At 42.3% G+C, this 14,372-nt stretch overlaps 1 pseudogene; it reads left to right on the forward strand.

Annotated features, from left to right (window-relative positions):
- Positions 1 to 1,651: 1,651 nt before the first annotated feature.
- On the forward strand, positions 1,652 to 3,731 carry LOC119530627 (annotated as a pseudogene).
- Positions 3,732 to 14,372: the final 10,641 nt, after the last annotated feature.

Genomic DNA, 14,372 nt, shown 5'->3' on the forward strand with positions numbered 1-14,372 from the left:
CTTATACTCTCTCAGGTGGTACCAGCAAAATCCTCAATAAAGAATTAGTAAATCAAATTCAGCAGTGTATAAAAAGGATTATACACTATGACCAAGTGGGATTTATTCCAGGTATACAAGCCTTGTTCAATGTTTGAAAACCAATCAATGTACTCTATCATATCAAAAGACAAAAAATACCATTGACTATATCACTTGATGCAGAAAAATCATTTGATAAGATATAACATCCATTCATGATTAAACTTCTCAGCAAGTTAGGAAGAACACTTCTTTAACTGGATAAACAGTCTCTCTCTCTCTCAAAAACACACACAAAAAAACAACAAACAACAACAACAAAAAACAAAACTCTACGAGTAGCATCATACCTAATGGTGAAAGACTGAAAGCTTTCTCTCTTAAGACTAGGAACAAACAAGGATGTCAATACTCACCATTCCTATTCAACACAGTACTGGAAGTTCTAGCCACTGCAACAAGGCAAGGAAAAAGAAATAAAAGACAAGAAAATTGAACAGGAAGAAATAAAACTCTTCTTATTTGTAGATGACATGAGTGCCTGTGTAACAAATTCCAAGGTGTCTAAGAAAAATCCTCTGGAACTATTAAGTGATTATAGCTAGTTTTCAGGATACAAGAGCAATACACAAAAATCAATCATATGTCCATGTATTAACAACAAATAGGTGGATTCTGAAATTAAAAAACAATACCATTTACAACTTTCCACAGAAAATGAAGTATTTAGGCATTAACTGACAAAAAACATGAACAGCACTTGTATACTGAAGACCTCAAAATGATTATGGAAGAAATCAAAGAAGGCCAAATAAATGGAGAGAGACATACCATTTCCGTGGATTGGAGGATTCCACATAGTAGAGATGTCAGTTCTCGTCAAATTGATATATAGGTTTAATGTAATTCCTATCAAAATCCCAGAATTTTTTTTGAGACAAAACAAGTTTATTCTAAAATTGTATGGAAAAGCACAAGACCTAGAATAGCTAACATAATCATTAGAAACAGGAATCTAGTGGGAGCAATCACTGTTGCCAATATTAAGGCCCACTATATCACCATAATAATCAAGAGTGTGGAACTCATGGAGGTATAGACACATGGATCAGTGGAACAGAAAAGCAAAAACGAGAACCCAGACACAGACCCCACAATCTAGGGCTAGGGTAGGTGTTCTCTGACTTTACCTCAAAAGCACAACCCATAAAAGGAAAAACAGATAAACTGGACCTTATTAAAAAAACAAAACAACAATAACAAAAAACTGTTGCTCTGTGGAAACCCTTATTAAGAGGAGAAAAAGACATGTTACAGAATGAGAGAAAATAAGGACTAATATCTGAAATATATTAAGAACTCTCAAAACTCAACGGTAAAGAGTAACTGGCTCCCTCCTGCTCCTTGCAGACGCAGGCGCAGGGTGGAAAACCACGGTTGTGGCCACAGACCGCGCCAACACGTAGCTCAAAGGCGCGGGAGTCTCCCCAGGCACCCAGGATACCCTCGCATGGCTCCGTGCTGCCTAACGCGGGTGACCGGAGGGGCGTTCCCTGAGATTCCTCCCGCTATCGGACCCGCAGGTGCGGCTGTGGAGCGCGGTGAGGGGGGGCGTGGTCAGTGGTGACGCATGCGCCGGAGGGAGCGCGTTTACCGACTGGGCTGTAGGGCTGCTGGATTATTGAAAGGAAACCCTGCAGGGCGCGAAGGTAAACTGGGCGCCAACGCGTGGGCGCTCCGAGTGAGTGCGCCATGTGGGGCGGGCTTGGGCGTTAAGTCCGCAGTGAAAGAAAAGCCCAAGAAGTAAAGAAACTTTTACAGTCATAGTTCATTTGAGTATTATGCTGATTCCTGAAATCAAATTAAAGTTGCTGAAATTCAGAAGCGGATTCTATCACATGGTAAGATGCCTGTGGAAAATTACTGCGGTGCTCTAAAATGAATTCTTAGAATTTGGGAAGTTTCACTAGACGCCTTCTGAGTTCAGAGAATTCGGAGACTCATGGTGGGCCTTCTGAAAGAATACGTTGGGCATACAGTTTTCTGAAGACTCAGTTCAAAAGATCCAAAAAGTACAGAAGAACTACAAATGTCTATCACAAGATGAAAACGTAATATGTTACGTTGTTTGTAAAATGAGTTCAATTTGTGACTGACCTTTGGGCCAGACTCCCAAAACGGGTCTCCTGTCTGGCGTCACCTGCATCAATAGAACAAAACCAGATTCGGTGAAGGAAAGCAGAACTTTAATATTTTGGCCGAAGAATGGAGAAGGATGGACTCATGTCCTAAAGGCACCGTCTCGCCCAAGAGGGGTGAGTGTGATTCTTTTATAGGGGTTTGGGGCGGGGTGGTGGGGTGGTGCATGGCCTGGGCATGTGCAGATGGCCTTTCTCTGCGCTCGGCACCATCTGCACTGGGCACTTTGGGACTTTCCACCTGCCCTCGGCACTTCTGCACATGGTGCCCAGCCGTGCTTGTTTGGGCTGCTCTTGTGGCTTCCTGTACTTAGTTTCTGAAAGTATGCATGGCTCAGAAAAACGTTGGGTGGAAATTCTTACAAGTACTAATCCTAGGGTGATGCCTCATCCTGGTAACAGATTATTGACAGAGTTGATGGTAGTATTTTTGATGGGTTGGTGGAAGAGAATAATAAAGACAAAGCAAAAAAGTGTGTCTAGAAACAAATCTGAAAAGAAAGGTAGAGATCAATTTAAAGTTCTCATTAAAGAACTGTGATCCATTCTCCCTGGGAATGCTAGAAAGATAGACGAATCTGCTGTTCTACAGAAGAGAATTGGTTGTTTACAAAAACATAAAGAAATTACTGCAGAGTCAGATGCTAGTGAAATTAGAAAGGACTGGAAATCTACGTTCCTTATTAATGAAGAATTTACACAATTAACGTTAGAGGCTCTTGATTTTTTTTTTTTTTTTTAGCAATCATGACAGATGGAAGGATAATGTATGTGTCTGAGTGTAACTTCATTACTCGAACATTTATCATCTGATCTTGTGGATCAAAGTATATTTAATTCTATCCAAGGGAGGAGCTTTTAGAAGTTTATTAAATACTGTCTATTCATCTGCTGGAAAGTGATTCATTAACTCACGAATATGTAAAATAAAAAAAAAAAAAATCAATTAGCATTTTGTTGTCATATGCTTGGGGGCGACAATAGACCCAAAGGAACCAACCACCTATGAATATGTGAAACTTTAGGGAATTTCAAATCTTTAAACAGTGTATCCACTTAAGCACACAATGGTTTTGAAGGGACTATATAAAGTACACAAAGGCCATATAAAGATAGAATTTGTTTTGTGGCTACACCTCAGTTTATGAAAGAAATGTGCACTGTTGAAGAACCTGATGAAGAATTTACATCTGACATGTAAATCTAGGTTTCTATTTCTAAATCACTGGACACCACCCACAAATAGGATATTTGCTGTTTGAAGTTCTGGAAACATCAGGCTGAATACCATCATGTCAGTGGCCTAGAAAATTTGGCAAAATGTCATGAGCACTTAATGCAATATGGAATTGGCAAACCATGTTATTATAGGTTCCTGGCCAAAGGGCAACAGTGGATTCAGCCTCATACTTGTTATTATATCACTTATCATCAGTGGAATTCAAGGCCAGAGTTTATTGTTTGTATACACACACTATAGCAAGTTATGCAGAAGTTAAGACTGAAAGGTGACAAGAACTTGGCCTTATAAAAGCCAAGATTCTGGGTCTGATAATTGTATAAACACAATCAGTGTTAATATCATTGGAAAGATTTGATCACAGCTCAGCCCCTTATGCTTCCTCCCAGAATTCATGAAAATTGTCTCACACAGCAGTCTCAGCCCCTTCCTCAACACCGACAAAGATTACAACAGATACTAGCCTAGCACTCCTCCCAGGCAGCATTTACCAGTTCATGAAAAGATGGCACAAAGGAAGTCATCATTTGGTAGTCAGTCCATAAATTCCCAGTCTGTTGATCAGTCATTAACACAGCCAGTGATGTCTCAAGCTGCAAATTTACCAATTCCACAAGCATGTCCCAGTTTCAGTTTTCAGCTCAATTAGGAGCCACACAGCTTCTGAAAGACCAGTTGGAGCAATGGACTCAGGTGATATAGGTAAGTATTCTTTGGCAGCAAGAAGAACTAAGAAAAATTCAAGAACAGCTTCAAATATTCCATGGCCAAGGGCTGCAGATGTTTTTACAACAGTCAACTCCTGAATTGAATTTTGGTTCTGTTCAATTTTATGTAAATTCATCTAATATCCAGCAACTTAAACCTATGAATATGCAAGGCCAGGTTGTTCCTACTCACCAGATTCAAAGTGGAATGAATACTGGATGTATTGGCACAACTCAGCATGTTTCAACTGCAGACTTTACGAAGTACATCAACTCAGCAGAGTCAACAAAACATACTGAATGGGCACAATCAGTAAACATCTCTTCTTGGTCAGAAGCAGAGCATTCTTACAGTCCCACTGTGTAATGCTGTGGTGACTTCTCAGCTAACAGTAGGTTGCATGGTCCAGATTCCATCTAGTGTGTCACAAAATAATACTCAGAGTGCTGCAGTAACTACATTGACTCAGGACAGGCAGATAAGGTAATTGTCATATTTCATTTGTCATTTTCAAAGTTGTAAATTGAGTAAAAAACAATGATTTTGACTTTTTAAAAAAAGCTCAAGCAATCCAATTATAAAGTGGACAGAAGTCATAAACATTAATTTCACTAAAGAGAATATACAGGTGACAAGCACATAAAAAGATGTTCAACATCATTAGCCATTATGGAAAGGCAAATTGAAACCACAATGAGTTATCACTGCACACCTATCAGAGTGCTAAAATAAAATATAGTGACAACACTAAATGGGAATGGGGAGAAACAGAATCACTCATAATTGCTGGTGGGAATATAAAATGATAGTCCCTCTGGAAAATAGTTTAGCAGTTTCTTATAAAACTAAATATGCAACTACCATAGTACTCAATGTTTTCATTCATGAGCATTCATCTTAGAGAAATTAAAACTTAAGTTCACACAAAAACCTGGATATGAGTGTTCATAGCAGCTTTATTTCTAATAGACCCAAATTGAAAACAACCCAAATGTCTTTTGGTGGGTAAATAAACAAACTGGGGGAGATCCATACCATAAAATGGAATGAACTGTTGATACATACAACAGCTTGAGTAGAGTTCAGAGGCATTGTGCTGAGTGAAATAAGCCACTTCCAAAAGGTTATATACTGTATGATTCCATTTGTAAGACATTCGTAAAATGTTAGAATTATGTGGATGGAGAACAGCTCAGTGATTGCCAGGGACTAGGAATGGGGGAAGGCAGGGGTGAGGTGGGTGTGGTTATAAAAGTATAGCACAAGGAATCCTTGTGGTAGTAGAACTGTTAGTATGTTGACTGTGATGGTGGGTATACAGCCCTACACATGGTAACGTTGCATAGAAATAAATATGCCTACTCATAAATAAATACAATTAAAACTGGGGAAATCTGACTAAGATCAGTGTATTGTAGCATGGTCAGTGCCATGGTTATGATATTGTACTCTAATTTTACAAGATATATTTATATTGTTTCTCAAAACTGCATAATTGACAATTATCTCAAAACGAAAAGTTAATTAAAAAAAATAACATGCAAATCTACCATAAAAAATGTGACCCTATACATTCTGATTCCTAATTTCTGAAAATACATTTTATATTACTGGGCTTTTAAGCTCAAAATTCTAGGTAAATGTGAGCCAGTAAATATGAGACATAAGGCCAAATGTAATAATTATAAAAAAAAAAAAGACTTAAAAGAAGGACCAACTTTTGGATATCGTGTATTGTCCAGGCCCGTGGGACGATCAACGGAGGCTCCAAATCCTGTGAGGGAGGAATGGTATGGGACAAGAGACACGAAGAACGACAGCAAGACAAATATCCTGATCAAGCTGCAAAACTTTATTGAAGAGGCAGAGCATATATACTCTAGGAGAAGGGGAAGTGGCTAGCAAGGGCTCGTGGCGGTCTAGGATTGGTGGCTGCTGTTGCTAGGGCGGATGGCAGATGTAGGGTTAGCATTTTTGGCTCGAACTAGCACTTTTGGCGCGAACTACTTCCGTAAAGAAGGCTGAGGGTAACTTAAGCTGTTGTTGTATCAGTCCTGGCGGCCATGTTGCACATCTCCAGCATAGCTGAAGGTGGACTTCATGCATGCTACCTTAATCGCCCTCTACATCTCCTCCCTTTGTTTTTCAAAAGGATGGAGGAAGAATGCTGATCGAGCATTCTTTTGGCATTAACCTGCTGGGGGAAGTAGAGGCCTCATTCCCCAAGTTGTTTGTGGCTCTGTTTTTCTGGGGAGGGGATGTTTTGCAGAGCAAACCCCTATGCTAATGAGGCATACTTCTCAAGGAGGTCGAAAATGGCCTTTAATTGTTTTGACCCTCCTTTGCAGTGCTTTGCCTCGCACCCAGCGGTACCAATCATAGCATAAGCTAGAAGCATACTTTCGAGTTATATGCTGTTCCCGTAGGAGGGGGCTTTCTTACCCGAAAGGGTGGGTAGCAGGCAGATTTTCTGGATTCACACCTTGGTCAGCGAGGTGAAGCCGGTGATAATGCACTTGAATAGGCTTGCCTAGGGCAGAATCAACTTGGTCCTTAACTAGCTGTATTATTCTTTTTATGGCCCAAGGTGCAAAAGATATTATAAGGAGTATGGTTATAAAGGGGCCTAATATAGGGAGGAGGTAAGGGAGAATTCCGTTGAGCCCCCAGGAGGTACCTCCTTGGGTTTCTCGCTCACGTTTGCGGTTTTCAATTCCCTCCCTAAGTTTGGTCATGGAATCTTTAACTATGCCAGAATGGTCAGCGTAAAAGCAACATTCTTCACCTAGTGCAGTACAAAGCCCTCCCTGCTTAAGGAAAAGTAGATCCAAACCTCTCCTGTTTTGGAGAACAACCTCCAATAGGGACGTAAGGGATTTTTCAAGATGGGTGATGGAGGTTTCAATGCTGGCCAAATCTTCGTCTATAGCAGCTCTTAGGTGGGAGAAGCCTTGGCGTTGGAGAATGATAGAGGCGGTTCCGGTGCCTAGGCCAGCAATACCTGTAAGTTGGGCTTCTCTTGGTTGCGGGCTGCACGTAGGTTGGGCGTGTTCTGGGCAGGCTACAGCAAAGTTGGCGACGTTCTGGAAGAGAAAAAAGGAGAGAAATTTTTTCTCAGGGAGGGGTTTGTTCCCTGGAAAGGTTATTGTTAAAGGGAAGGGGGGATTTTGGGGCTTGTTTTGGCAGTGGAGGATTAATATGTCTAATTAGTCTTTCTGGAAGCCAGCGAGGACCCTCTTTTTCTTGGTCATATATGCAAGCAGAACCTCGTCCCCAGATGATAACGGGGTCAGGTCCATTCCATTTTGATGTTGAGGGGTCACGCCACATAACAGTGGCTTGTTGCATCTGTGTTTTGGGATGTCAATGTCTGTCGGCTGCAGATTGTCCTTCATCGTCCAGAGTTAGGAAGTTAAGAACAAAAAGAGCATGATGTAAAAGGTCTCGGGGACGTTGTTTCGTGAGATTGAGAGTGCTTTCGGCTAAGCGGCACAGAGCATTTTTTAAGGTGCAATGTGCTCGCTCTACTATTCCCTGTCCTTGGGGATTATAAGGTATTCCCGTAATGTGCTTAATTTGCAATTGCTGACAGAATGTTTTAAAGTTTTTTCCAGTATACCCAGGTCCATTATCTGTTTTAATGGTTTTAGGCTGGCCTAAAACGGTGAAGCAATGTAGCAAATGAGAGATGACATGCTTTGAAGCTTCCCCTGATTGCAGACTAGCTAGCATGAATCCACTGTACGTATCAATACAGACATGTATATATTTAAGTTGCCCAAAACTAGCGAGATGGGTGACATCCATTTGCCAGATGTCGTTTGGGATGAGCCCTTTTGGGTTGACTCCTAAATGAGGGACTGGTAGTTGGGTTACACAGTTTTTGCAGGCTTTAACAACTTCCCTTGCTTGTTCCCTTGTAATATTGAATTTTAAGTGGAGGGTGTTTGCATTTAGGTGGTGTTGGGCATGGGCTTGGGAAGCTAAGGTTAGGGAATTAGAAAGATTTGGACATATTAATTGGGTGGCAGCATCTGCTAGCGCATTGCCTTCCACAAGAGGACCTGGTAGATTTTGGTGGGCACGGAGGTGTCCCACAAAAAAGGGGTGCTGCCGTTTAAGAATTAATTTTTGTAACTTTGAAAATAAGGGGACTGCAGTGGTGGACGGTTTGATAAATGGCGTTGTTTCTAATAGCGGTATAGACTGAGCTATATATGCACTATCAGTGTATAAATTAAAAGGTTGGTTTTGAAGGTGGGAAAAAACCTGCAGGACTGCATAGAGCTCGACAAGTTGAGCTGAGGTATAGGGAGAGCGCACGGAAAATGCTTGACCCTGGATGACATATGCTGCGGTCCCATTTGCTGAACCATCAGTAAAGACTAAGGTAGCAGAGTCTATGGGTTTTGCTTTAGTGACCTTTGGGAAAGTGAATTGATGGATTTTAGCAAACTGGATTAATGGGTCATTTGGGTAATGATTATCAATATCGCCTAGGAATGAAGAGCATGCAATAGCCCATTCATCGTTTGTTTGGAAAAGCCAATGGATTTGATCTTGGGTGTATGGGACAATAAGGGAATCGGGATCTTTTCCAAACAGTTGGCGGCTAGTTTGCCGGCCTTTAATTATGAGGGCAGCTATAAGAGCAACGTATGGCGAGAGCACTTTTGTTGGAGTAGCTGGGAGGTGAACCCAGAGTAGTGGGTGGCCTCGCCCGTTTGGTTGTTTTAAATTGGATTGCCAGAATACGCCTGTAGGCGTGTGAATTGTATTAAGAATTATAAAAATTAAAGGCTGGTGGTAGTTTATTTGAAAGCAAGTTTGATTTTGAATAGCTTGATTTATGATGGTAAGTGCTTGCATTGCCTCTGGAGTTATGCTTCGGGGAGAGGAGGGACTTGCGTCTCCTTTCAAAATATTAAAGAGTGGTAGGAGAGTTTCAGTGGGTAGTTTTAGGTAGGGGCGAAGCCATTGAATGTCTCCCAAAGGTTTTTGGAAGTCATTCAACGTTAGCAAATGGGAGGTTCGCAATTGAATGCGGGGTGTTAAAACTTGTTGGTGCCAAAGTTCGAACCCTAGATAAGAAAAAGGGTCTGAGGTTTGTACCTTGTCGGGGGCTATTTGAAGACCTTTTGCTGTTAAATTTTTAAGAAGGTCTTGAAAGCAAAAATGTAATTTATCTACGTCCTCACCTGCTAATAGGACATCATCCATGTAATGAAGAATGTAGATTTGTGGCCATAGCTGTCTGATAGGGTTAATGGCCTCAGCGACAAATTTTTGGCACAAGGTTGGACTATTGGCCATGCCCTGTGGTAAGACTTTCCATTGAAACCGGGGCATAGGGCCCTGAAAATTGATTTGAGGGACGCTAAAGGCGAAATATTGCCTGTCTTCTGGGTGAAGAGGTATGGAGAAAAAACAATCCTTTAAATCTATAACTATTTTGTAAAAGTTGATAGGGATAGCAACTGGTGAAGGGAGACCGGGTTGCAGTGCCCCCATGGGTACCATGGCTTTGTTTACGGCGCGCAAGTCTTGTAGCAGTCTCCATTTACCTGATTTTTTTCTTATAACAAAAATAGGAGTGTTCCAAGGGGACTGAGTAGGTTCAATATGTCCGGCATTAAGTTGTTCCTGTACTAACTTTATAGCCGCTAAGGTTTTTTCCTGAGTCAGGGGCCATTGATCAACCCATACTGGTTCTATGAATTTCCACGAAATTTTTTCAGCATGGGGTACAGGGATGTCAATGGCCGTTAGGGTAAATTTTGGGAGAACCCAAGTCCTGTTCTAGCTGTATTAGGTGTTATAGAGATGGGCAGTTTTATTCCTTGATTAGCTTTGCCTAGGCCTTTGCCAGGGAGAAAATTCATTTTTAGCATGTGAGCAGTAACTGTATCACTAGGGCTGCACATAAAAACTTTCATTTGAGTTAAGATATCTCTGCCCCATAGATTAATGGGGAGATGGGGGATAACATATGGTATAACTGTACCAGTGTTTCCTTCCTCATCCTCCCATTTAAGGGTTTGTGAACTCTGTAGGGGATTTGTGGCTTCGCCTATTCCTTGTAAGTGGGTGGCAGCGGCTGTGAGAGGCCAGGATTTAGGCCAGTGATTTGAGGATATAATTGTGGCGTCAGCCCCTGTGTCTAAAATTCCTTCAAATGGTTTGCCATTTAATTTTAATCGTAAGGTGGGCCGATTATGGGATATTGGTTGTGCCCAAAAAATATCGGAGGATCCGGGGCCTCTGTAGGGTGCTGGAGTTTTTTGAAGTTTGAGTTGATATGCTGAATGGGGAGTATTATAAGTTGGGCTATTCGAGAGCCAGAAGGAATAGGGATAATATTGTTTGAGGTGGCTGCAATTATTTGTATTTCACCTTTAAAGTCATTATCTAGCACACCCGGGATGATTTGGACTCCGCGCAGGGTGACACTAGCTCTTCCTAGAATAAGACCAAAGGTATTCGGGGGTAAAGGTCCATAGACTCCTGTTGATATGAGGAGAGGACTGGTTTCTGGGGTTAATATTGATTCGGAGGCGGTACAGAGGTCCATTCCTGCGCTCCCTGCTGTTGCTCTCCATAAGTCGGAGATATAGCAGCGTGGTTTATGGTTGGGAGCGCAGGTATTGCGACTGGGGATGGCTGAACAAACCGTATTGCCCCTGGGTTTGTTCTGGTTGGGGCCTGGGGCCGGCCCCATTGGAAGTTTCCTTGGGGCTTAGGCTTAAGGGGTTGGCCATTAATGTCTGCTTTAGAGTGGCATTCAGATGCCCAATGGAACCCCTTTTTACAGCGGGGACAAATAGGGAGCGGCAATGGGGGTTTATTAGTAATGGGTAAGGAGGAACTGGTTTGTGGCACGGGGCAATTTTTTGAAAAATGGCCAGGTTGTTTGCAGTTATAGCATGTTGGAGGCTTTGCTTGTGCCATAAAATTTTTATGCTGCGCTGCAAAATTTTGAAGGGCGGCGCCAATGGCTATTCCAAGAGTTTGAGTGGGCCCGATGCCAGAACAGAGCTTTATGTAATTATTAAGATTGGTATTACGAAAGGGGCGGATTGCTGCTTGGCAGGCAGCGTTAGCATTTTCATAGGCCAGGTGTTTAATGAAATCACTCTCGCTTTCGCTGGCCCCAAATAGACGCTCAGCCATGTTTTGCAGGCGGCTAAGGAAATCGGTATATGGTTCATCCGGTCCCTGTCTTAATTTAGCGAGAGAGGCAGTGGCGGCACCCTTTTGCGGAAGTTTTTTCCATGCTCTAAGCGCGGCCGTTTGTATTTGTGCTAGGAGACCTGGGGGGAATTGAGCTTGTTTGTTATTTTGATGGTAGGGGCTTTGACCTAAAAATTTGTTTAACGTCCAAGTTTTAGAGGTGGTCTTACGGGCATTACGGGTGGCATATTTTTTACAATGCTCTTCATAATCGGATTTCCATAACAGGAAATCGCCGCCGGACAGAGCAGCTCTGTTTAATTGGGACCAATCGTTAGGAGTGAGTTCTTTTTCGCTGAGGCTCTCCAATAGGGTGAGCGTGAAGGGGGCGGTAGCGCCATAATTACTCACTGCCTTTTTTAATTTTTCTAAATATTTTAAACTGAGTTTTTATATTTAACTGTTGAGGTAGTACTAGCTTCTTCCTGCTCTTCTTCGTTAGAACTAGGGGGATTTGATTGTTCATATTCCTCGCTTTCGCTACTAGAATCGCCATTTTGGGAGCCGGCGGCGCCATCTTGAGGGTCTTGGGTCTGACTATGCGTAACCGGAAAAGCTGAGACTTTGCAATGGGGATGTGATGAGTGGGCGTTTTCTGGAAGCACAAGGGCTGCAACGCTTTGAGTTGCCGACCGGTCGCCGAGCAAATTGGCGGCTTGCAGCCGCTCTTGATTAAAAGTTTCTCTAAAGTTATCGGCATGTAGCCGGAGGTTTTCTGTGGCCTCTTCCAAAGCGCGAAACTGAGGTAAGGACGTGACTGGATAAAAATGAGAATATGGTTTTGGAAAATCGGGTGCGTAAGGGGGTGGCCGAAACGGAGAAAGTGAGTTGATCTCCAAAGAGGGAGAGATTTTAGCCTCCGGTTCCTCCAAAGGGGGAGAAATTTTAGCCTCTGGTTCGATATTGTGCTGATCGGGCGATAGACTAGCTTGACTGGTTGGGGTATTTGGCCTATCCCTGTTGGGGTTTTTGTTTAGGGGGTTTTCAGGTATGTTAGTAATTACTGAGCTGCATGCTGAAGCGGGGCGAGAGTGCTCTCTTAAAGCTTCCTCTCCTTTTTTGCAGAGGTTTTGAATGTCTGGAGCTAAAGAATGGACTCTTAAGATTTCATTAATTAGATTCCAATAAGAAAAGGCAGTAACCGGGACCTTTTCAGGACCAAAGGTCCGGGAATAATCTTTTAAACAGTCGCCGACTCTTAGCCAGCATTGGTGGTCTATAGTACCTTCTTGAGGGAACCAAGGGCAGGTTTTTTTTTTTTTTTTCTTTTTTAATCTTCATTTTATTGAGATATATTCATATACCACGCAGTCATACAAAACAAATCGTACTTTCGATTGTTCACAGTACCATTACATAGTTGTACATTCATCACCAAAATCAATCCCTGACACCTTCATTAGCACACACACAAAAATAACAAGAATAATAATTAGAGTGAAAAAGAGCAATTGAAGTAAAAAAGAACACTGGGTACCTTTGTCTGTTTGTTTGTTTCCTTCCCCTATTTTTCTACTCATCCATCCATAAATTAGACAAACTGGAGTGTGGTCCTTATGGCTTTCCCAATCCCATTATCACCCCTCATAAGCTACATTTTTATACAATTGTCTTCGAGATTCATGGGTTCTGGGTTGTAGTTTGATAGTTACAGGTATCCACCACCAGCTACCCCAATTCTTTAGAACCTAAAAAGGGTTGTCTAAAGTGTGCGTAAGAGTGCCCACCAGAGTGACCTCTCGGCTCCTTTTGGAATCTCTCTGCTACTGAAGCTTATTTCATTTCCTTTCACATCCCCCTTTTGGTCAAGAAGATGTTCTCCGTCCCACGATGCCAGGTCTGCATTCCTCCCCGGGAGTCATATTCCACGTTGCCAGGGAGATTCACTCCCCTGGGTGTCTGATCCCACGTAGGGGGGAGGGCAGTGATTTCACCTTTCAAGTTGGCTTAGCCAAGGGTAGGTTTTTAACAAAAAATCAAAAAAGCGCGTGAGATCTTTTTTCTTAACTCTAGTTCCTCGTGCCTTGAGCGATTGTTTGACCTGACTAATATATAATTCATGTTGGGAGATTGCTTGTCCCATGTTGGGGATAGGGGCTTACCTTTTGTTGCTTTCTTTTCTTCTTTCTGTTTCTTCCTTTCGCCGGCACTGATCGACTGGTGAACGGATCTGTCTCGCTAGCGCGCTTCCTCGCGGCGATCCCGGGTGCGGTGAGTGTGAGAGCTCTCTCCTTGAGTGCGGCGTTCTGTCTCTCACAGAACTCCGAGCCCCACGTTCGGCGCCAGTTTGTCCCGGCCCGCGGGCCGATCAACGGAGGCTCCAAATCCTGTGAGGGAGGAATGGTATGGGACAAGAGACATGAAGAACGACAGCAAGACAAATATCCTGATCAAGCTGCAAAACTTTATTGAAGAGGCAGAGCATATATACTCTAGGAGAAGGGGAAGTGGCTAGCAAGGGCTCGTGGCGGTCTAGGATTGGTGGCTGCTGTTGCTAGGGCGGATGGCAGATGTAGGGTTAGCATTTTTGGCGCGAACGAGCACTTTTGGCGCGAACTACTTCCGTAAAGAAGGCTGAGGGTAACTTAAGCTATTGTTGTATCAGCCCTGGCGGCCATGTTGCACATCTCCAGCATAGCTGAAGGTGGACTTCATGCATGCTACCTTAATCGCCCTCTACAGTGTATTTTAATTTTGAGAAGCATATCCATTGATAATAAAAAAAGTTACTGGTTGGGGAGAGAACAACTGTGCAATGTAAAGATTTGGGGAGAGAATTAGTCTTTCTAAATTAAGTATTTTTTCATGTTTCAGGTTTATTAGCTCATAATATTTGAGATAAATCACAATTGTTTATATCAAATTTGTTTGCATTTGCTTGACAAATACCAATTTATTAATACTTTGAAAACATGTTTATTCAAACTTTTCGATCCTATAATTTGGTAAGATCCCATGTTATTTTGCTCATTTTA

This window comes from Choloepus didactylus, chromosome 3, assembly GCF_015220235.1.
Source record: "Choloepus didactylus isolate mChoDid1 chromosome 3, mChoDid1.pri, whole genome shotgun sequence".
NCBI lineage: Eukaryota > Metazoa > Chordata > Mammalia > Pilosa > Megalonychidae > Choloepus > Choloepus didactylus.